Raw genomic sequence first — 24,243 nt, forward strand, 5'->3', positions numbered from 1 at the left:
GGTTTCTGGTATAATGGTGTAGAGGTGAGCCATGACCAGCCTTTCAAAGCAGTTCATGGCTACAGATGTGAGTGCTACGGGTCGGTAGTCATTTAGGCAGGTTATCTTAGTGTTCTTGGGCACAGGGACTATGGTGGTCTGCTCAAAACATGTTTGTATTACAGACTCGGACAGGGAGAGGTTGAAAATGTCAGTCAAGACACTTGCCAGTTGGTCAGCGCATGCTCGGAGTACACGTCCTGGTAATCCGTCTGGCCCTGCGGCCTTGTGAATGTTGACCTGTTTAAAGGTCTTACTCACATCAGCTACGGAGAACGTGATCACACAGTTGTCCGGAACAGCTGATGCTCTCATGCATGCTTCAGTGTTGCTTGCCTCGAAGCAGGTATAGAAGTAATTTAGCTCGTCTGGTAGACTCGTGTCACTGGGCAGCTCGCGGCTGTGCTTCCCTTTGAAGTCTGTAATAGTTTGCAAGCCCTGCCACATCTGATGAGCGTCGGAGCCGGTGTAGTACGATTCAATCTTAGTCCTGTATTGACGCTTTGCCTGTTTGATGGTTCGTCGGAGGGCATAGCGGGATTTCTTAGAAGCGTCCGGATTAGAGTCCCGCTCCTTGAAAGCGGCAGCTCTAGCCTTTAGCTCAGTGCGGATGTTGCCTGTAATCCATGGCTTCTGGTTGGGGTATGTACGTACAGTCACTGTGGGGACGACATCATCTATGCACTTATTGATAAAGCCAGTGACTGATGTGGTGTACTCCTCAATGTGGTGTACTCCTGTGCTTCAACCTGAGGAAAAGAGCAGAGAGAGGGAAGAAATTAACCTCACTGCTCAAATTTGTTTGGTTGGTTGCTAATTGGCTACCTGCCAACTTTACGTTTTTTACTTTTCCATATTTAATGACCGTTAAATCAACAACAAAAAATCCCCCTCGCTCAAATTTTTTTCATTCAACTTTTTCACTCCAGATGCTTTATCTGGACATGGTTATACAGAACCTCCACCAGCTGAAGCTAAGTAGTAACATTAACATTAACACTATGCCATCTAATTGCAGTCGCTGTACTTATAATACACAGGAAAACTGTTGCCTTATGGTGAGGGTAGCCGTGCTGCAAGCCCAGCTTCAGATGCAATCATTAGACAATGGTAATTTAAGTGTAGGAAAGGATGAAACAGTGTCTGTGCCACCAGTAAGTACAGATAGTAGTAAAAATCACCTCGCACAGTCCCTGCAGCCGGACAATTTTCTCAAGGCTTCTGGAAGGAAATTCTGTCGGAAATACTCAACCAGTGTCACTCATTCAGCCGACAGAATCTTTCAACCAGTTCTCCCCATTAAGCAACGAGTCGGAGTCAGAGGCCGAGACTTCTCTGGTCTCTGGCCGTCGAAGCCTCCCACCATCACCTCTGACAAATTGAAAACCCTAGTCATTGGCGACTCCTTTACCCGCAGTGATAGACTTACAAATAATCATCCAGTGATCATACACTGTTTACCAGGGGGCAGGGCTACCGACATAAAGGCTAATCTGAAGAGGGTGCTGGCTAAGGCTAAAACTGGCGAGTGTAGGTTGTATTTTGTGTGATTTTGGGCGATTTTGTTATCCACGTCGGCACCAACAATGTTAGGATGAAACAGTCAGAGGTCACCAAGCACAACATAGCTTCAGCATGTAAATTAGCTAGAAAGATGTGTCGCTATTGAGGAATTGTCTCTGGCCCCCTCCCAGTTATGGGGAGTGATGAGCTCTACAGCAGTCTCACAACTCAATCGCTGGTTGAAAACAGTTTTATGTCCTTCCCAAAAGATAGAATTTGTAGATAACTCTTTCTGGGACTCATCCACCAACAGGATCAAGTCTGGCCTGCTGAGGAGTGACGGACTCCATCCTAGCTGGAGGGGTGCACTCATCTTATCTATCAACATAGACAGGGCTCTAACTCCTATAGCTCCACAATGATATAGGGTGCAGGCCAGGCAGCAGGCTGTCAGCCAGCCTGCCAGCTTAGTGGTTTCTGCCACTAGCATAGTTCGTGTAGTCAGCTCAGCTTTCCCCATTGAGACCGTGTCTGTGCCTCGATCTAGATTGGGCAAAACTAAACATGGCGGTGTTAGCTTTAGCAATCTCACTGGAATAAAGACCTCCATTCCTATCATTATTGAAAGTGATTGTGATATCTCACATCTCAAAGTAGGGCTACTTAAAGTTAGATCCCTCACTTCCAAGGCAGTTATAGTCAATGAACTAATCACTGATCATAATCTTGATGTGATTGGCCTGACTGAAACATGGCTTAAACCTGATGAATTTTCTGTGTTAAATGAGGTGCCTCCTCCTGCTTACACTAGTGACCATATCCCCTGCGCATCCCGCAAAGGCATAGGTGTTGCTAACATTTACGATAACAAATTTCTATTTACCAAAAAAAAAAGACTGAGTTTTTGTCTTTTGAGCTTCTAGTCATGAAATCTATGCAGCCTACTCAATCACTTTTTATAGCTACTGTTTACAGGCCTCCTGGGCTGTATACAGCGTCACTCACTGAGTTCCCTGAATTCCAATCGAACCATGCAGTCATTGCAGGTAATATTCTAAGTTTTGGTGACTTTAATATTGTCACGAACCGGCTCGAAGTCCGTAACAAAAAGGGAGACAACGTGGAGATAAGGAATAACAAAAGTATATTTATTTATTAAATAACCTAAATACAATTAACAATGGTGTGTGTAGTCAGTAATCAGTAGTGTAAGTGAGTGGTTGCATGCATAGATGAGGGGTGTTGAAAGGTGCCAAAGCAAACAAACAAAACGACCACAAAAATGCCTCCGTGTCATAAATTCTCAGACAACCCAAAGATTCCTAGATGCCCTTCCAGACTCCCTCCGCCTACCAAGGATGTCGAAGTACAAAAATCGGTTAACCACCTAACTGAGGATCTAAATGTAACCTTGCATAATACCCTAGATGCAGTCGCACCCCTAAAAACCAAAAACATTTGTCACAAGAACATTTGTCACTAGAACAAAAACATTTGTCACTAGCTCCCTGGTATACAGAAAATACCCGAGCTCTGAAGCAAGCTTCCAGAAAATACACGAGCTCTGAAGCAAGCTTCCAGATAATTGGAACGGAAATGGCGCTCCACCAAACTGGAAGTCTTCTGACTAGCTTGGAAAGACATTACCGTGCAATATCGAAAAGCCCTCACTGCTGCTCGATCATCCTATTTTTCCAACCTATTTCAGGAGAATAAGAACAATCCTACATTTATTTTTGATACTGTTGCAAAGCTAACTAAAACGTGGTATTCCCCAAGAGAGGATGGCTTTCACTTCAGCAGTGACGAATTCATGAACTTCTTTGACGAAAAGATCAAAACACTGCCAGGACCTAGGATCAATGGAGACATTCAAGTTTTTTAATCCTATATCCCTTGATGCTTTCATGAAAATATTCATGACCTCTAAACCTTCAAGCTGCATACTGGACCCTATTCCAACTAAACTACTGAAAGATCTGCTTCCTGTGCGTGGCCCTCCTATGTTGAACATAATAAACGGCTACCTATCCACTGGAAGTGTACCAAACTCACTAAAAGTGGCAGTAATAAAGCCTCTCTCTAAAAAGCTATCGGCCTATATCAAATCTCCCATTCCTCCCAAATGTTTTTGAAAAAGCTGTTGTGCAGCAACTCACTGCCTTCCTGAAGACAAATACTGTATCCGAAACGCTTCAGTCTGGTTTTAGACCCAATCATAGCACTGAGACTGCACTCGTGAAGGTGGAAAATGGCCTTTTAATGGCGTCAGACCCCAAGGCTGCATCTGTCCTTGTGCTCCTAGACCTTAGTGCTGCTTTTGACACCACTGATCACCACATTCTTTTTGAGAGATTGGAAACTCTAAAAGGTGTACACGGACAAGTTCTGGCCTGGTTTAGATCGTATCTGTCTAAAATACATCAGTTTGTCTCTGTGGATGGTTTGTCCATTGTAAGTTTCATTGTTCATCAAGGTTTTGTTTTAGGACCACTATTGTTTTCACTATATATTTTACCTCTTGGTGATGTAGTTTGGAAACATAATATTAACTTTCACTGCTATGCGGACGATACACAGCTGTACATGTCGATGAAACATGGTGAAGCCCCAAAATTTCCCTCCCTGTAATCCTGTGTCTCAGGCATAAGGAGGTGGATGGCGGCAAATGTTTTACTTTTAAACTCGGAGCAGAGATGCTAGTTCTAGGTCCCAAGAAGCAAAGAGATCTTCTGTTGGATCTGACAATTAATCTTGATGGTTGTACAAACTGTGAAGGACCTCAGCGTTACTCTGGACCCTGACCTCTCTTTTGACGAACATATCAAGAATATTTTAAGGACAGCTTTTTTCCGTCTTCATAATGTTTCAAAAAATGATGCAGAAAAGCTAATCCATGCTTTTGTCACTTCTTGATTAGACTACTGCAATGCTCTACTTTCCGGCTACCCGGATAAAGCACTAAATAAACTTCAGTTAGTGCTAAACACGGCTGCTAGAATCTTGACTAGAACCAAAACATTTGATCATATTACTCCAGTGCTAGCCTCTCTACACTGGCTTCCTGTTAGGGCTGATTTTAAGGTTTTACTGCTAACCTACAAAGCACTACATGGGCTTGCTCCTAACCATCTCTCCGATTTGGTCCTGCCGTACATACCTACATGTACGCTACGGTCACAAGATGCAGGCCTCCTTATTGTCCCTACAATTTCTAAGCAAGGCAGGGCTTTCTCTTATAGAGCTACATTTTGATGTAATGGTCTGCCTATCCATGTGAGAGATGCAGACTCAAACTCAACTTTTAGGTCTATTGAAGACTCATCTCTTCAGTAGGCCCTATGCTTGAGTGTAGTCTGGCCCAGGGGAGCGAAGATCTTCATGGGCTATACTCAGCCTTGTCTCAGGGTAGTAAGTTGGTGGTTTGCGGATATCCCTCTAGTGGTGTGGAGGCTGTGCTTTGGCCCTGTCCGGGGGTTGCCGGATGGGGCCACAGTGTCTCCCGACCCATCTTGTCTCAGCCTCCAGTATATATTCTGCAATAGTTTATGTGTCGGGGGGCTAGGGTCAGTCTGTTATATCTGGTGTAATTCTCCTGTCTTATCCGGTGTCGTGTGTGAATTTATGTATGCTCCCTCTAATTTTCTTTCTCTCCCTCCCCTCGGATCTGATCCCTAGGACCATGCCTCAGGACTACCTGGCCTGATGACTCCTTGCTGTCCCCAGTCCACCTGGTCGTGCTGCTGCTCCAGTTTCAACTGTTCTGCCTGCGGCTATGGAACCCTGACCTGTTCACCGGACGTGCTACCTTGTCCTGGATCTGCTGTTTTTGACTCTCTCTCCCTACCGCACGTGCTGTCTCAAACTTAGATTGCCCGGCAACGAAAAGCCAACTGGCATTTACTCCTGAGGTGCTGACCTATTGCACCCTCTACAACCACTGTGATTATTATTATTTGACCCTGTTGGTCATCAATGAACGTTTGAACATCTTGGCCATGTACTGTTATAATCTCCAGCCAGCACAGCCAGAAGAGGCCAACTGGCTAATGTAATAGCGGCTGTCAATGCAATGGCTGGTCTGGAGTTCGTCTGATGTGTACCATTATATTTCACATGATAGGCAAACCACTGTCATGCCTATTCACACAAAAAAGATATGTACACAGATAAAAGAGACAATTACCTTCAAGTAGGTCGTTTTGGTTTTATTTACCTCGTCCTCTCTTGCTCATGTCGGTAGCTACTTCCTGATATTTGATTGATGGAACAATCCAGCCAATGGTTAGGCGGCTGTGGTTTTGGCAACGGGAACTGATTGGTCAGGAGTAAAAGGTCCGCCCCCAGAGCTGTTCAAATTCAATTGTTACTTGCGAAACTCTTTACATATTTTCACAACTTTCTACAAGTTTACGAATCTCTTGGTAAAGTGACAAGAGTGACAGAACTCCGAGTGCGTGCAGATTCAAAATCTGCAAGTGTATTTTTGATTCACAGCAGAATATTCATACTCGTAAATGGACTTTTAATAATTCAGAAAATAAATTATGCTTGCAAATCTTATAGAATGTATTCAAATGTTTAGTTACAAGTTTGGGACCGTTGTTAAATCTTTCACACATCATGATACAAGCTTTTGAAATTCAATTACACATTTGCGAATCATACTTGCAACCCACAAATCTCAATCTACATTGTTAATTCATGACGGTATCTTATGGCGCTAGTACACTCTTTAAAAAAAAAAAAGGTTCTGGAAAGAACCAAGAAGGCTTCTATGTTTGCTTCGTATACACTAAGTTTACATAACATTAGGAACACCTGCTTTTTCCATGACATAGACTGACCAGGTGAATCTAAAGTGAAAGCTATGATCCCTTATTGATGTCACTTGTTAAATCCACTTCAATCAGCGTAGATGCTTGGGAGGAGACAGGTTAAAGTTGGACATTTTGTAGAATAATAGTGAAGACATCAAAACTATGAAATTGTCACGCCCTGACCTGAGAGAGCCTTTTTATGTCTCTATTTAGGTTTGGTCAGGGTGTGATTTGGGTGGGCATTCTATGTCCGTGTTTCTATGTTTGGGATTTCTTTGTTTCGCCGGGTATGGCTCTCAATCAGGAACAGCTGTATATTGTTGTTGCTGATTGGGAGTCATATTTAGGCAGCCTGTTTTTCCTTTGGGTTTTGTGGGTAGATGTTTTCTGTATAGCTACTTCGCCTTATGGAACTGTGTAGTCGTTGTTTTGTTTATTTTGTAAGTGTTCACTTTTCTTAAACATTAAAAAGATGAGCATTCATGTTCCCGCTGCGTTTTGGTCCTGTGTTCACGATGACCGTTACACTACATGAGGTAAAACCAAACCAATAAATTAATCATTCTGGCCCAGCGGCCAGGGCCATGAAGATTGTAAGCTTACCATTTAGAAGAGTTGCCATTGAGTCAATTGCATCCAAACTTCCTCACAAAGGAAGCTCATCCACTGCAAGAAACTCCACAATCACTGACACATGCAGATGACTTGTTCCTAGCTACTCTGTATTCACAAGAGTGGACATTTCTTTCACTTGGTGTTTGTTTTGTCTGCCATTAAATCATGTATTTCAAATGCTCTTTACAGGAGGTATGCTTCCCCAGTCCTTTAGTGTTGCCATTGTCATGGTTTCAACTTGAATAGCCAGTTTTAGGGAAAGCTCTGTCCGAATTAGCATTTAAGCCACTCTCTGTGATTGAACCAGGCGCTACAGAAAGCCAGCTTTCTCCCACTGAACATGCGGTTTGGGTAAGTGTCAAGACAAATAGGTGCTTGATGTGATGGAACCCTGCTGGTGCTAGGCCCTGTCTCTTTTAGATCTTGTTGGTCAGCAGGCGGCGTGGGGGATGGGTGGGTATTACTGCTAGGCTCCTCAACCTTGGTGGTCAGGCTAGTAGAATGCTCCTTGAGCTCGGCATCACTCTCAGCATGGTGATCCTCAGTTTTTGTTTCCTTGACGGATTTCGGATATCCATGCTGATCAAAGCTTAGCCATTAACTAGCTATAATTATCCAGCGTTACCAAAACTTAACGAAGCTAGGTGCTAGCTAGCCTAGTAGCTGTAGCTAGCTGTCTACAAAAGTGACCAACTTTTTTCCCTCTCTGAGAGAAAAAAATTGTCAATTTGCCCCTGCCCTGGGATCCAATGAGCTTCCGAAACCAGGTAATGAAAGCGATATCTTATGACATTGCATGGCTAGGTTCCCAATTAGAATGCATTTTTGGATTTTAACTACTAAATATTGCATTATTACACCCTCCCTCCCACTCCTCAGATCATGAGTGGACACCCGGCATATAGCCTTGGTCCTGGTCTGCACTACAGCACTACTGCACCCCTGAGACACCCACAGGCCACTGCCACAGCGTCCCTGGAGAAATTAGGGTTAAGTGCCTTGCTCAAGGTCACAGTGACAGTCATTGGGCTTAATTTAGGCCTGAATCACTCATGATAGTAGCTTATCCATAGTGATTCAGTGAGTCAGCACTGTGGTCCAGTGGAACACACCCACTGTCCTCAGCCCGTGAGCGTCCCGCATAACCCAGACGTCACTTTCATTAGATGAAAGAGATGCATTTAATTTACTAATGCTTGTTTCATGTTTTATACTTAGATGTAATGTTTTTTCACTCATTATATGTTACTTCTTCATGAAGAAATAAATGCGTTGTTACTTTTTCATAAAATAAATATATTATTCCTACTTGAAATTATTTTCATGTATTAGGTTGCTTTTTCAATGAGGGAAAGAGGCTATTGAATGCAAAGAACAGGGCAGCCAAAACCCCAGAATCACTGTCTTGTCTAGTTGTTTTTCTCCCTCACCTGGACCCATGCCATATCCTTTGTGATCCTGGAAAACAATGGTCTATTTAAATATCTTCCTCTACTATTATGCCAGCGAAGGGTGATCCTGCCTTCCAGTGTCAGATGGAGAATTCATTCAGCTGCATGGCATTTACTCAGACAGATGGTGAATGGGAAGAATGGGTGAGAAAAAAATACCCAACAGTCTTTGAAGGCTATAGCTTCCAAGGGGGCCAGAGGGAGAAAACATTTGCACTGAGCTGATATTAAGAGTCTGTTTATCCCATCCTGACATCATTTAAATCTCTTTAGATATCCACATAATGAGTAAACTAATGCAACACTTCAAGCAGATATCATACAAGCTGATACGAAGCACATTTGAAGAGTTTCATTCCAAAATACTAAATATACACTGCTCAGCGTAGTGTCCAGAGCATGGAGGTGCTACCAGGAGACAGGCCAGTACATCAGGAGATGTGGAGGAGGCCGTAGGAGGGCAACAACCCAGCAGCAGGACCGCTACCTCCGCCTTTGTGCAAGGAGGAGCAGGAGAAGCACTGCCAGAGCCCTACAAAATGACCTCCAGCAGGCCACAAATGTGCATGTGTCTGCTCAAACGGTCAGAAACAGACTCCATGAGGGTGGTATGAGGGCCCGACGTCCACAGGTGGGGGTTGTGCTTACAGCCCAACACCGTGCAGGATGTTTGGTATTTGCCAGAGAACACCAAGATTGGCAAATTCGCCACTGGCGCCCTGTGCTCTTCACAGATAAAAGCAGGTTCACACTGAGCACGTGACAGACATGACGTGACAGTCTGGAGACGCCGTGGAAAACATTCTGCTGCCTGCAACATCCTCCAGCATGACCGGTTTGGCGGTGGGTCAGTCATGGTGTGGGGTGGCATTTCTTTGGGGGGCCGCACAGCCCTCCATGTGCTCGCCAGAGGTAGCCTGACTGCCATTAGGTACCGAGATGAGATCCTCAGACCCCTTGTGAGACCATATGCTGGTGCGGTTGGCCCTGGGTTCCTCCTAATGCACAATGCTAGACCTCATGTGGCTGGAGTGTGTCAGCAGTTCCTGCAAGAGAAAGGCATTGATGCTATGGACTGGCCCGCCCGTTCCCCAGACCTGAATCCAATTGAGCACATCTGGGACATCATGTCTCACTCCATCCACCAACGCCACGTTGCACCACAGACTGTCCAGGAATTGGCGGATGCTTTAGTCCAGGTCTGGGAGGAGATCCCTCAGGAGACCATCCGCCACCTCATCAGGAGCATGCCCAGGCGTTGTAGGGAGGTCATACAGGCATGTGGAGGCCACACATACTACTGAGCCTCATTTTGACTTGTTTTAAGGACATTACATCAAAGTTGGATCAGCCTGTAGTGTGGTTTTCCACTTTAATTTTGAGTGTGACTCCAAATCCAGACCTCCATGGGTTGATAAATTGGATTTCCATTGATTATTTTTGTGTGATTTTGTTGTCAGCACATTCAACTATGTAAAGAAAAAAGTATTTAATAAGATTATTTATTTCATTCAGATCTAGGATGTGTTGTTTAAGTGTTCCCTTTATCTTTTTGAGCAGTATACATTTTCAGAAATATTGGTAAATTATCTTTTTTTTTGTTTAAAGAACTTATGAAAGAGATTTTCCCCATCTAATCATGACATGGAGTTGTTTAATGACAGACATGTATTTGTTTGAAACCAATCACTAGATGGTTTCATTTCAGAAAGACAAACGATCACATTTTGATGCAAAATGAGATATATCTGCCTCAATCTCAGAAAAAGTAGTAGGACTGCGAGGTTTTACACAGTCAAATGTGACAAATAATATACAGTATATAAAATATATATACAGTATATATATATATACAGTATAAAAAAACATTTATCAATACAATAATGTGAGATCTGGTCTCTGGTCAAAAGTAGTGCACTATATAGGGATTAGGGTGCCCTTTGGGACGAGGCCTAACTAACCAAAGACTATAGCTAGATTTATGATGTGTAGAATTTATATGTTAGATATACAGGACACGAACATTCCATTCTAGCTAAATAATGGGTATATAGGGTTTTGTAACAAAACCAATTGTAATACACATCTAAAATCTATTAATAAAGAATCTGAGGACAGTCATATTTTACACACATAAAGGTAACCATAAGCATTCATTTCTGATGAAAAATCACAAATGTGACAAATGTGTGAATATAGTATTAAAAAAAAGTATTTTCTTTATGTGTGTGTATGTGTGAAAAGACATGAAAGGTGTTTATTTTTCTGACATCCACACACCAAATATATAAAACTGACAGAGACACATTTATTCCTGTCTTTGAAAGACTAACCAGCCTCGAACAATTACAGTGCCTTCAGAAAGTATTCACACCCCTTGACTTTTTCCACATTTTGTTGCGTTACTGGATTTCATTGTAATGTTTTTGTCAACGATTAACACAAGCTACTCTGTAATGTCAAAGCGGTAGAATAATTGTAACATTATTAAAAAACACAATATATCATGATTAGATATGTATTAAAACCCCCCCTGAGTCAATAATAATAACAATAAATACATGTTAGAATCCCCTTTGGCAGCGATAACAGTTGTGAGTCTTTCTGGGTAAGTCTCTAAGAGCTTTGCATACCTGGACTGTGCAATATTTGCCCATTATTCATTAAAAAATTCATCAAGCTCTTTCAAGTTAGTTGTTGATCATTGATAGACAGCCATTTTCAAGTCTTGCCATGGATTTTCAAGACGATTTAAGACAAAACTGTAACTGGACCACTCAGGAACATTCAATGACGTCTTGGTAAGCAACTCTAGTGTAGATTTGGCCTTGTGTTTTAGGTAACTGTCCTGCTGAAAGGTGAATTTATCTCCCACTGTCTGTTGGAAAGCAAACTGAACCAAGTTTTCCTCTAGGATTTTGCCTGTGCTTAGCTCTATTCCATTTCTTTCTATCCTAAAAAACTCCTTAGTCCTTGCCAATGACAAGCATGAAAATATGAAAAGTGGTACTCAGTGATGTGTTGGATTTGCCCTAAACATAAAAAGTTCATTTCTTTGTGACATTTTTAGCAGAATTACTTTAGTGCCTTATTGCAAACAGGATGCATGTATTGGAATATTTTTATTCTGTACAGGCTTACATCTTTTCACTCTTGTCATTTATGTTAGTGTTGTGGAGTAACTACAATGTTGTTGATCTATCCTCAGAGACAATGTTATTTTTTATTAATTTCAGCTCATAGTGGAGCAATGGGCCTCAACAGTGCATCTCCAGCAAACGCTGTGGTTTCCAGGTGGTTCCTGCCATGTTCATCTCCTTCTCATTTGTCCTTCTCCATAATCTTCTTTGGGCGGCAAACCTACCTTTCCATGGCACCACCTGCTGGATTTACATCGTACTAATATACACTTGTATTCTACTGCCATTACTGTGCAACTCGATCACAAGAATATAACCTGCTAGATGGTTAATACTATATATTTATTAGAGCATTTAAAAAAAAAAATATCAATAATTTCCGATGATAACCTTGATTTGAAACGGTCATATGAAATCTACACTACCTTCAGAGAGTATTCACACCCCTTGACTTTTTCACATTTCGTTGTCTTACAGGCTGAATTTTTAAACTGATTTAATTTAGATTTTGTGTCAGTGGCCTATACACAATACCCCACAATGTTAGGGTGGAATTATGTTTTTCGAAATGTTTACAAATGAATAACAAATTAAAATTGGAAATGTCTTGAGTCAATAAGTATTCAACCCCTTTGTTATGGTAAGCCTAAACAAGTTCAGGAGTAGAAATGCTCTTCTCAAGCCACATAATAAGTTGCATGGACTCACTCTGTGTGCATTAATAGCGTTTAACATAATTTTTGAATGACTACCTCATCCCTGTATCCCAGAACATACAATTATCTGTAAGGTCCCTCAGTCATGCAGTGAATTTCAAACACTGATTCAACCACAAAGACCAGGGAGGTTTTCCAATGCCTCGCAAAGGCTTCTTTATGTACAGGCTTCTTTCTTTTCACACTGTCATTTAGAGTAACTACACTGTGGTTGATCCATCCTCAGTTTCCTCCTATCACATCCATTCAACTCTAAAACTGTTTTATTGGTAAATGGGTCAACAACAACAAAAAGCAGACATTGAATATGCCTTTGAGCATAGTGAAATTATTGATTACACATTGTATGGTGTATCAATACACCCAGTCACTACAAAGATACAGACGGCCTTCCTAACTCAGTTGCCGGAGAGGAAGGAAATTCAACATGAGGCCAATGGTGACTTTAAAACAGTTACAGAGTTTAATGGCTGTGATAGGAGAAAACTGAGGATGGATCAACAACATTGTAGTTACTCCACAATACTAACCTAAATGACAGAGTGAAAGAAGGAAGTCTGTACAGAATAAAAATATTCCAATACATGCATCCTGTTTGCAGGAAGGCACTAAAGTAATACTGCAAAAAAATGTATATTTTGTCCTGAAAACAAAGTGTTATGTTTGGGGCAAATCCAACAAATGACAAAAAGACAAAAACTGCAATACACTAATATTGCAGTTAGCCATGACAGCCTTTATAATAGAGCGCTTGTGACCGCACACATCTAAATATTGCACTTGGGGAAAAAACATCTTAAGTAGAAATAGAATGAAACAAACAGGCATTCTATTTTTGCTCCATTATAGTGGAAACTTTAGTAAGACATCGATCAAGTGCACAAGGCTACATATGTACAAAAATAACATTCACTGAGTAAAAAATGTAATAATCCCCATCACACACACACACACACACACACACACACACACACGTGTTTCTGTGAAGTTCAACACAACAAAAACAATATCTCTGGGCTACACTGCACATTATTGCATTGTACACTTTCTGCCTGTGGACATCTTTTCTACAGTTAGCCAGCAAAAGTGAGGAAGAGGGAAAGTGTGTGGTGTTCCTTTCACCTCTAGTGGCATCCAGGTAAAGAGCCCAGCTCCAGCTACACTTGATCCCTGAATCCACTTGTTTAACAAGCAAAGCCTGATTTTCACCTAATTCTGTCATTCTGAAAATTAACCGCATACTGTAGAGGGAAAACATTAGTTAACAGATAGTGGTTAGTTCGTTAGCTAGTTAACTAGTTAACATTTCACACAGATTGCCAGGGTCCAGTAAGCAACTAATGCGTTATAACTTAATGAACGGCAAGGAGTCGTATACCAGTTAATACTATAGCGAATTGGTTAGTTTACTAATGTTAGCTCATCTGATGTTGTAATGTTAGCTGTCTGACTTTATTAGCAAGCAAATTTTCACACTATAAGCTCAATTATTTGATCAGATAACTTGGCTAATGTTGCTCAACATTTCTCTGGCTAGATAACAGAGAATTAGATCCAGCTAGCGAGATATTTAACAATGCTATTACTTGTACCACCACACTTTCTCCATCACCTCAAACTTTCCAAATGCCAGTAGTTTTTCGGTTACAGCTCATGAAGTCCGCTTCATCACCTTCTAACCCCGGTCTTCGTGGTCAGGCATCTCACCTAACGTTACCTCTTCGTTATCGTTCAGGGGACGCGCTGCTGTAAGGTAACCCCTGACTGCAGCGTGCAGTTCCGGACCGGGCTCAATGTGGTCGGAGTCAAACGCCTTTAATCCGAACCCTTCCTGTCTCTTTCAAGGTCACCCAAGTTGAGGTAAACGTCGAAGGTATCAACATCAACGAAAACTAATTTTAATCGAACCTAACCTACATGGATAAAAAATATAAACCATGGAAGTAAGTGAGACTGTCATTATGCATAATGTACTTTGTAATATTCATGTTATACAAGTGCAGTGGTATATTTTTATATGACAAACTACCGCACCGATGTTAACATAGCGTTAATTAGCACCCATTTGCACGTGAGCAAGCTAATTGCTCACCATGAGGGAATCTTATGTGAAAAATTTGCCTACTTGATCAGTAAGCCTACATGTACAGTTACGTAATCGATTTGATCGTTGATTTTCTGTGTTTCTTCAATGTATGCCTTGTTGTGTTTGGCTGACTCTAAATGTGTATCGTTGATGCCATTCCCTTAGTTAACATAGCGAGTCGACACAGCCTACACATAATATTGTAACGACCCGGTATTGTGTTCTGTGTTTGTGGGTGTGTTATGGTTCTCATGGCTACTAGCAGGGGTTAAATATGTCAGGACAGAGGGAAAGGTTGGGGGGGTATGATGGGTAATCCCGCGGGATTTGGAAATGATAAATAGGGATTACTGTCTCATCTTCTCTCTCTTTCTGTTCGGGGCCTTGATCTGTTCCTATGGGAGTAAACATTAATTAGACTTGGTATAGTTGTGTACATTCGGCATTTAGCGGCGTGGGCTGTGGCCTGAACAATAGCCCAGTTTAGGAATAAACCTGTGTTCTGACCTGCACACCTAGAGTCCGTCTCTTTTTCCTTTATGACCCAGCCGGGTCATTACAATATATACAATAATGAAATCACCTGGTCCCAACATACATGGCAAGTCAAGAAAAGCGATTGTAACTTGTCCACACAGCAAACTGAAGTTAAATAAGAAAAACTTAAACACATTTACGAAGAAAGCGTACACATTGCTTTGAAACAGTGTCCAAGGAAGGATTTTTGGCATCTGAGCGCATTGATGTGAGAAATGGTGTGTTTGCAGTCGAAAATACATTTTCTGGTCCAGCAAAACCCATACATGTTGTGAAAAATCCTTGGGCTAATTCAGTTCCAACTGTGCTCAAAACTGTTACGTGCTGGAGTATAAAAAGCTGTTGCATTGTACTTTTTCTTTACTTTCAAATACACTGTGTTGACAGAAGCATTGCTCGGATCTTGTCCCCTGGACCTTGGAGGACTTTTGGTGTGGATGATGTTCAGGTTAGATATTCATTTAAATTATTCCACAGAACTGTACCATTTAATTGTCATTCCTTTTGTCACAGGTGTCGTAGCGATTGGACCAAAATGCAGCGGGTACGTGAATGCTCAATATCTTCTTTATTAAAAAAAAAATGAACACTGAACAAAAAGAACGACGAAAACAGTCTTGTCAGGCACACAGCTAAACAAGAAACAACTACCCACAAAACCCATAGAAAAACACCTCTACTAAATAGGACCTTCAATTAGAGGCAACGAGGAACAGCTGCCTCCAATTGAAGGTCAAAACAATAAACTAGGCATAGAAATAGAAAACTAGAAAATAGAACATAGAAATACAAAACATAGAACACTACCCAAAAACCCCGACAACACAAAACAAACACACCCCTGCCACGTCCTGACCAAACTACAATAACAAAAACCCCTATAGGTCAGGACGTGACAGTACCCCCCCCCCAAAGGTGCAGACCCCGGAAGCACCTCACACAAAAAATAAACACAAAAAATAAACCCCAAAACAAAAAATAATCCTAACTAAAAGGAGGGAAGGGAGGGTGGCCACCATCACCGACGGTTCTTGTGCTACACCCCCCCCCCAACCTCCTACTACGGAGGTGGCTCAGGCTCCGGCCTTACTCCCCAACCTAACCTGTCCACCCCCGCTAAATGCTTATTATATTTTACCCCTCCCGAAGTCTCTGGGCTATGGCGCATCGCTGAAGACCTCGGGCTGATGCGCGTCGCTGGAGACCTCGGGCTGATGCGCGTTGCTGGAGACCTCGGGCTGATGCGCGTCGCTGGAGACCTCGGGCTGATGCGTGTCGATGGAGACCTCGGGCTGATGGGCGACTCTGGGAGCTCTGGACTGGAGGGCGACTCTGGGAGCTCCGGACTGGAGGGCGACTCTGGGAGCTCCGGACTGGAGGGCGACTCTAGCTGCCCCGGTTCCGGACTGTAGGGCGACTCTGTCGGTTCCGGACTGTGGGCCGTCTCTGTCGGCTCCGGACTGTGGGCCGTCTCTGTCGGCTCCGGACTGTGGGCCGTCTCTGTCGGCTCCGGACTGTGGGCCGTCTCTGTCGGCTCCGGACTGTGGGCCGTCTCTGCCGGCTCCGGACTGTGGGCCGTCTCTGCCGGCTCCGGACTGTGGGCCGTCTCTGCCGGCTCCGGACTGTGGGCCATCTCTGCCGGTTCCGGACTGTGGGCCGTCTCTGCAGGCTCCGAACTGTGTGCCATCTCTAGACGGGGAACTGTCGCTGGAAGCTCTGGACATGGCACTGTTGCCGGACACTCTGGACGGGGCACTGTTGCCGGACACTCTGGATGGGGCACTGTTGCCGGACACTCTGGACGGGGCACTGTTGCCTGACACTGTGGACGGGGCACTGTTGCCGGACACTCTGGACGGGGCACTGTTGCCGGACACTCTGGACGGGGCACTGTTGCCGGACACTCTGGATGGGGCACTGTTGCCGGACACTCTAGACAGGGCACTGTCGTCGGAAGCACTGGCCGGGGAATGCACACTGAAGGCCTGATGCGTGGGGCTGGCTTAGGAGGCGCCAGACTAGGGACACGCACAACAGGGCTAGTGCGAGGAGCAGGACGGTCTGGACTGGGCTGACACACTGGAGGCCTGGTGCGTGGGGCTGGTACTGGAGGTACCAGACTGGAGACGCACCCCAAGGCTAGTGCGAGAAGCGGGAACAGGACGTACTAGACTGGGCTGACGCACTGGAGGCCTGGTGCGTGGTGCTGGCTTTGGAGGCACCATACTAGAGACACGCACCTCAGGGCTAGTGCGAGGAGCAGGAACTAGATACACCGGGCCATGAGTAGGCACTGGAGGTCTGGAGCTCACCTCCTGCACAACCCGTCCTGGCTGGATGGTAATAGTAGCCCTGCACGAGCGGAGTGCTGGCACAGGGCGAACTGGGCTGTGCAGAGGCCTGATGGCTGCCGTGCGTAGAGCAGGTGTAGGGTAGCCTGGGCCTAGGAGGCGCACTGGTGGCCAGATGTGCTGCGCAGGCATCCTCCTTCCAGGCTAGATGCCCACTCTAGCACGGCACTTGCGAGGGGCTGGGATCGCTCGCACTGGACTGTGCGTGCGCATGGGCGAGATCGTGCGCACTTCCACTTCCGGCATACACCGGCGCTCTCCACTTCACACGCTCCCCATAATAAGCACGGGGAGTTGGCTTAGGGCTCACCCTTGGCCCAGCCAAACTACCCGTGTGCCCCCCCAAAAAAATGTCTTGGGGGTGCCTCTCAGGCTTCCTTGCTAGCCGTGTCCCAGCATAGCGTTCTCTGTCCTCTCCTGCCTTCCTCCATGGACCTTCTTCCGCTAGTATTTGCTCCCAAGTCCAAAACTCCTTATAGCTCTGCTGCTGCTCCTTCCTCCGCTGCTTGGTCCGTTGGTGGTGGGTAGTTCTGTCACGGGTGTCGTAGCGATTGGACCAAAATGCAGCGGGTACGTGAATGCTCAATATCTTCTTTATTAAAAACAATAATAACACTGAACAAAAAGAACGACAAAAACAGTCTTGTCCGGCACACAGCTAAACAAGAAACAACTACCCACAAAACCCATAGAAAAACACCCCTACTAAATATGACCTTCAATTAGAGGCAACGAGGAACAGCTGCCTCCATTTGAAGTTCAAAACAATAAACTAGACATAGAAATAGAAAACTAGAAAATAGAACATAGAAATACAAAACATAGAACACTACCCAAAAACCCCGACAACACAAAACAAACACACCCCTGCCACGTCCTGACCAAACTACAATAACAAATAACCCCTTATACTGGTCAGGACGTGACACCTTTGGCCTACCAAAGCAAGGTTTCTCAAACAAGTGTGGGGTGTTTGTTTTGATGGTAAGATGCTGGCTATTCAGTATATTATATTAATCCTATTATCTGTTATAACACATGAAAAGTTATTATTTCTGTGCTTGAAGCATGCAAAGCACACTATTGTTATTGCTTATACATTTTCTTGTTTATTATTCTTGACACTTTTTGGGACCTATTTCCTACAGTTTTTTTACACTACATTCACAATTCATACATCAATTCATACATTATTATTTACTATTATCATTATTGTTATCATAACTATCAAACTTAACAAACTACTTTCTTAACTTACAGTACGCTCTGTACATTGCAATGGAAGCACAGTGGGATTTCACTGAGTTATGTATAAATTATGAAATTCTCATCACTAGTGGATATAATGTTTTTTGGGATACACTTTTTCTTTTTCAAAGGAAAACATGCAGCAAATTAGGCTATGTGGTGACTAGTTCTCCTGCAGAACTTTGCCATTACATAAGTCTTGAACATTTTCAAAACATTTAATTTGCATCCTTAAAATCTTGTTTCACTGTAGCCAGACTGACCTGAATATATATGTTCATATTGAATGTATGTAATGTTACAATCTAAGCTTGATGCCCTCAATCTCACACAAATTATCAATGAACCTACCAGGTACCACCCCAAAGCCGTAAATACGGGCACCCTCATAGATATCATCCTAACCAACTTGCCCTCTAAATACACCTCTGCTGTTTTCAACCAAGATCTCAGCGATCACTGCCTCATTGCCTGCATCTGTAATTGGTCAGCGGTCAAACGACCTTCACTCATCACTGTCAAACGCTCCCAGAAACATTTCAGTGAGCAAGCCTTTCTAATAGACCTGGCCCGGGTATCCTGGAAGGATATTGACCTCATCCCGTCAGTAGAGGATGCCTGGTTATTTTTTTTCAATGCCTTCCTCACCATCTTAAATAAGCATGCCCCATTCAATAAATTTAGAACCAGGAACAGATATAGCCCTTGGTTCTCTCCAGACCTGACTGCCCTTAACCAACACAAAAACATCCTGTGGCATTCTGCATTAGCATCGAACAGCCCCCATGATATGCAACTTTTCAGGGAAGTTAGAAACCAATATACACAGGCAGTTAGAAAGCCAAGACTAGCATTTTCAAGCAGAAATTTGCTTCCTGCAACACAAACTCAAAAAAGTTCTGGGACACTGTAAAGTCCATGGAGAATAAGAACACCTCCTCCCAGCTGCCCACTGCACTGAGGATAGGAAACTCTGTCACCTCAGATAAATCCACTATAACTGAGAATTTCAATAAGCATTTTTCTACGGCTGGCCATGCTGCTTTCCACCTGGCTACCCCTACCGCGGTCAACAGCACTGCACCCCCCACAGCTACTCGCCCAAGCCTTCCCCATTTCTCCTTCTCCCAAATCCAGTCAGCTGATGTTCTGAAAGAGCTGCAAAATCTGGACCCATACAAATCAGCCGGGCTAGACAATCTGGACCCTTTCTTTCTAAAATTATCTGCCGAAATAGTTGCAACCCCTATTACTAGCCTGTTCAACCTCTCTTTCATCTCGTCTGAGATTCCAAAAGATTTTAAAGCAGCTGCAGTCATCCCCCTCTTCAAAGGAGGGGACACTCTTGACCCAAACTGCTACAGACCTATATCTATCCTACCCTGCCTTTCTAAGGTCTTCGAAAGCCAAGTCAACAAACAGATTACCGACCATTTCGAATCACACCGCACCTTCTCCGCTATGCAATCTGGTTTCAGAACTGGTGATGGGTGCACCTCAGCCACGCTCAAGGTCCTAAACGATATCGTAACCGCCATCGATAAGAAACAATACTGTGCTGCCGTATTCATTGACCTGGCCAAGGCTTAGCCTTGGTTTCTCAAATGATTGCCTCGCCTGGTTCACGAACTACTTCTCTGATAGAGTTCAATGTGTCAAATCGGATGGCCTGTTGTCCGGGCCTCGGGTAGTCTCTATGGGGGTGCCACAGGGTTACATTCTTGGGCCAACTCTTTTCTCTGTATACATCAATGATGTCGCTCTTGCTGCTGGTGAGTCTCTGATCCACCTCTACGCAGACGACACCATTCTGTATACTTCTGGCCCTTCTTTGGACACTGTGTTAACAACGCTCCAGACGAGCTTCAATGCCATACAACTCTCCTTCCGTGGCCTCCAACTGCTCTTAAATACAAGTAAAACTAAATGTATGCTCTTCAACCGATCGCTGCCTGCACCTGTCCGCCCGTCCAGCATCACTACTCTGGACGGTTCTGACTTAGAATATGTGGACAACTACAAATACCTAGGTGTCTGGTTAGACTGTAAGCTCTCCTTCCAGACTCACATCAAACATCTCCAATCCAAAGTCAAATCTAGAATTGGCTTCGTATTTCGCAGCAAAGCATCCTTCACTCATGCTGCCAAACATACCCTCGTAAAACTGACCATCCTACCGATCCTCGACTTCGGCGATGTCATTTACAAAATAGCCTCCAATACCCTACTCAATAAACTGGATGCAGTCTATCACAGTGCCATCCGTTTTGTCACCAAAGCCCCATATACTACCCACCACTGCGACCTGTACACTCTAATTGGCTGGCCCTCGCTTCATACTCGTCGCTAAACCCACTGGCTCCAGGTCATCTACAAGATCCTGCTAGGTAAAGTCCCCCCTTATCTCCGCTCACTGGTCAGCATAGCAGCCCCACCTGAGCACGCACTCCAGCAGGTATATCTCTCTGGCCACCCCCAAAGCCAATTCCTCCTTTGGCCGTCTCTCCTTCCAGTTCTCTGCTGCCAATGACTGGAACGAACTACAAAAATCTCTGAAACTGGAAACACTTATCTCTCTCACTAGCTTTAAGCACCAGCTGTCAGAGCAGCTCACAGATCACTGCACCTGTACATAGCCCACCTATAATTTAGCCCATACAACTGCCTCTTCCCCTACTGTATTTATTTATTTATTTATTTAGCTCCTTTGCACCCCATTATTTATATTTCTACTTTGCACTTTCTTTCACTTCAAATCTACCATTCCAGTGTTTTACTTGCTATATTGTATTTACTTCGCCACCATGGCCTTTTTTGCCTTTACCTCCCTTATCTCACCTAATTTGCTCACATTGTATATAGACTTATTTTTCTACTTTGTTATTGACTGTATGTTTGTTTTACTCCATGTGTAACTCTGTGTTGTTGTATGTGTCAAACTGCTTTGCTTTATCTTGGCCAGGTCGCAATTGTAAATGAGAACTTGTCCTCAACTTGCCTACCTGGTTAAATAAAGGTGAAATAAAATAAAATAAAAAAATGTATGTCATTCACTCACTAAGGTCTGAAGAAGAGAGGTTGAATGATGGAAAAAGGAGTCGAAAACAAAACACAATACAGGTAGGAGGTGTCATATGATGAGGGTTATAGTCTTAAACCATCCCCCTCTCATTTGATGAGTGGTATAGTCTTAAGTGAACTGAGTATGTAGTCTACTGTGTAATGCTGAAGGCTTGATGCATGGTGAACTGGGTATGTAGTCTACTGTGTGTAATGCTGAAGGCTTGATGCATGGTGAACTGGGTATGTAGTCTACTGTGTGTAATGCTGAAGGCTTGATGCATGGTGAACTGTGTATGTAGTCTACTGTGTGTAATGCTGAATGCTTGATGCATGGTGAACTGGGTATGTAGTCTACCATGTGTAATGCTGAATGCTTGATGCATGGTGAACTGGGTATGTAGTCTACCGTGTAATGCTGAAGGCTTGATGCATGGTGAACTGGGTATGTAGTCTACCGTGTGTAATGCTGAAGGCTTGATGCATGGTGAACTGGGTATGTAGTCTACTGTGTGTAATGCTGAATGCTTGATGCATGGCAAGATATAATAGTTGTGATGACTTGTTGAGTAGTTATAGATATCACTGAAAACCCCCTTTAGTAATAGTGGCTTTTGTTTGCATGGTGGTATTGTGAAAGTGGGGTGTAATTTGGCTTGATCACCCAATGAGGCACTACTCTTAATATTTATTCTTCCTTTTTCTTCAAAGAAGCAGATGTTCTTCTAAGGGACACCCTAGAGGCAGCAAGGTGGTGCGAACACTAAACAGATGTTCTTCTAAGGGACACCCTAGAGGCAGCAAGGTGGTGTGAACTCCAAACAGATGTTCTTCTAAGGGACACCGTAGAGGCAGCAAGGTGGTGTGAACTCCAAACAGATGTTCTTTAAGGGACACCCTAGAGGCAGCAAGGTGGTGTGAACTCCAAACAGATGTTCTTCTAAGGGACACACTAGAGGCAGCAAGGTGGTGTAAACTCCAAACAGATGTTCTTCTAAGGGAGACCCTAGATGCAGCAAGGTGGTGTGAACACCAAACAGATGTTCTTCTAAGGGAGACCCTAGGGGCAGCAAGGTGGTGTGAACTCCAAACAGATGTTCTTCTAAGGGAGACCCTAGAGGCAGCAAGGTGGTGTGAACTCCAAACAGATGTTCTTCTAAGGGACACCCTAGAGGCAGCAAGGTGGTGTGAACTCCAAACAGATGTTCTTCTAAGGGAGACCCTAGAGGCAGCAAGGTGGTGTGAACTCAACATTTAAAGGCACTGTTTCCCTCCCTAGTGTAATTGGGATGGACGGGGAAGACCTCATAACAACCCTTAAAGAACTACGGTTGTATGATGGACAGGGAAGACCTCATTACAACCCTTAAAGAACTACGGTTGTATGATGGACGGGGAAGACCTCATTACAACCCTTAAAGAACTACGGTTGTATGATGGACAGGGAAGACCTCAATACAACCCTTAAAGAACTACGGTTGTATGATGGACGGGGAAGACCTCATTACAACCCTTAAAGAACTACGGTTGTATGATGGACAGGGAAGACCTCATTACAACCCTTAAAGAACTACGGTTGTATGATGGACAGGGAAGACCTCATTACAACCCTTAAAGAACTATGTTTGTATGATGGACAGGGAAGACCTCATTACAACCCTTAAAGAACTACGGTTGTATGATGGACAGGGAAGACCTCATTACAACCCTTAAAGAACTACGGTTGTATGATGGACAGGGAAGACCTCATAACAACCCTTAAAGAACTACGGTTGTATGATGGACAGGGAAGACCTCATTACAACCCTTAAAGAACAACGGTTGTATGATGGAGGGGGAAGACCGCATTACAACCCTTAAAGAACTACGGTTGTATGATGGCCTGGATCAAGAGGAAAATATTCTCCTCAAGGAACCAGTCATGTTCCAGTTACAGAGAGATTATGAGATGTTCTATGTGGAGGCAGTTGACAACAGGAAAATGACTGTCTTTGCCTCTTTTGAGGAGCAGGAGTGAAGCCATTTTTGAGGAGTGGTCAAACCTTGTTTTTGTCTGCTGTGTTAATTGTTTCAATTGTTAATTGTGTTATGTTGTTTAGTAAAGATGACGTAGAAGTCACCCGAGTCTCTGATCTCTTTCCTGGAGCTGGTATAACTTAATGTACAAAGCACATTCAGCTTGTCAGTATGTCTATATGGTATAGTGTGTCTCCATTCTCATGAGGAAAGTAAATAGCATTATACATTAGGATAGGTAGTAACTGTGTATATATATGCTCAATGAAATAACATTTATCAACACAATTCTAACAGTACATGACATACATAACAAGTATGTTGTTCACTGCAACAATATCTGTGGCTTGTCTCAAATATAGCATGAAGCAAAATGTGTTACAACACATCTGCTGGTAGTTTATATAATATTTCTTACGATCTTCAAAAATGAAATACATTTGTATTCAACGTGTGCCTTGCGCAAACATGTGTGTTTATATTCTTTTTTTTGTTTATTTTTTTATTTAAAAAAATATATATTATGCAAACAATACAAAAAAACAGAAATATACAAACAAGAGTACATAAACCTGACAGACAGGGGTATTACATATCAAGATACATTTTCAATTTGTTAAATACTTTTATGGTGCGTATTGCTTTTTTGTTTTTACATTTA

Source organism: Salmo salar, chromosome ssa09 (assembly GCF_905237065.1).
Source record: "Salmo salar chromosome ssa09, Ssal_v3.1, whole genome shotgun sequence".
Classification (NCBI taxonomy): domain Eukaryota; kingdom Metazoa; phylum Chordata; class Actinopteri; order Salmoniformes; family Salmonidae; genus Salmo; species Salmo salar.